This window comes from Zea mays, chromosome 2 (genome assembly GCF_902167145.1).
Source record: "Zea mays cultivar B73 chromosome 2, Zm-B73-REFERENCE-NAM-5.0, whole genome shotgun sequence".
Lineage (NCBI taxonomy): Eukaryota > Viridiplantae > Streptophyta > Magnoliopsida > Poales > Poaceae > Zea > Zea mays.
The window spans coordinates 180,292,486-180,293,534 of NC_050097.1; the positions used below are offsets into that span (position 1 = coordinate 180,292,486).

The window sequence follows — 1,049 nt, forward strand, 5'->3', positions numbered from 1 at the left end:
GTCGGGGTGCACGACTGGTTAAGTTGGGCCGAGCACGCGCGGTCGGGAAGGTGGGTCGGCATGCTCCATAGTACTGAAAGAGCAAAATTGAGGAAAAAAACACGACTAAAGATAAAAATAAGGATACCAGTAAAACTAAGAGCACCATTTAAAAAACTGATTTATTTATGTACATCTGTATACTGTAGAAGCCTGGTTATTGATATAAGAATTTATGTATAACTATTTTCACTGTATCGAAGTGCTTCTTTCGCTGCCGTGACAAGAAAGGAAGGGAGCCTACCGGCCGCACGGTGCATGCTCTTGCAGGTGGTAGACATCCAGCTGTTTGCCATTTGGTACCAGCAGCGGCAGGGGTCGACGGTGGACACGCATTGCCAGCGGCAGGGGTCGACGGTGGACACGCATTGCCGTGTCCGGAAGGTTCACAGTCGAGCAGCGCGGCGACGGCGAGGTGGATGTGCTGGGAATGGATCGGGCATTCGTCTGTCTGTCGAGAACGCATGCCATCAGCATCAATTTACTTTTTATTTTTTAGTGTCTTCTCTCCGATACGTGCTACTTAGATGCTTGTGCGGAACAGGCTATCTGACCTAACGAACTGAACTCATCTGACAAATAATAAAATGAAAAAAAAACCAAAAAAATTGTCTGAGCCCAGGTTCGAACTGGGGACCTTTAGTGTGTGAGACTAACGTGATAACCAACTACACCACCCAGACAACATGTTTAATTAGTATCACATTAATTATAAATGCATATCTAATCTTCAGGTCCAAATTTTTTTTCCTTTTAAGGCCATCAAAGATCCTTGAAAGCCCAAAACTCTGTCCATGTCACCGTCTCGTCCACTCCTGCGTCCAAAATTCAGTTCAGGCATCAAATTTTATTTTACGCTATTGGCACATGGTGCAGTTTCCACAAAATTTCATTATTAACATTGATCACTGTTCAGGCCACATGGTACCTATCTTTTGTTATTTGTTTTTATCGTTTCGATTGTTTTCGTCGTGGTTGGCATGCAATGCAATCCATTGGCTGCTAAGGGG

General features: G+C 44.4%; 1 non-coding gene across 1 annotated transcript; it reads right to left on the minus strand.

The window, feature by feature from the left end:
* Positions 1-648: 648 nt before the first annotated feature.
* On the minus strand, positions 649-722 carry TRNAV-CAC (transfer RNA valine (anticodon CAC)). Its single transcript has one exon. It is a non-coding gene; the product is annotated as a tRNA-Val (tRNA).
* Between the last annotated feature and the right edge of the window lie 327 nt (positions 723-1,049).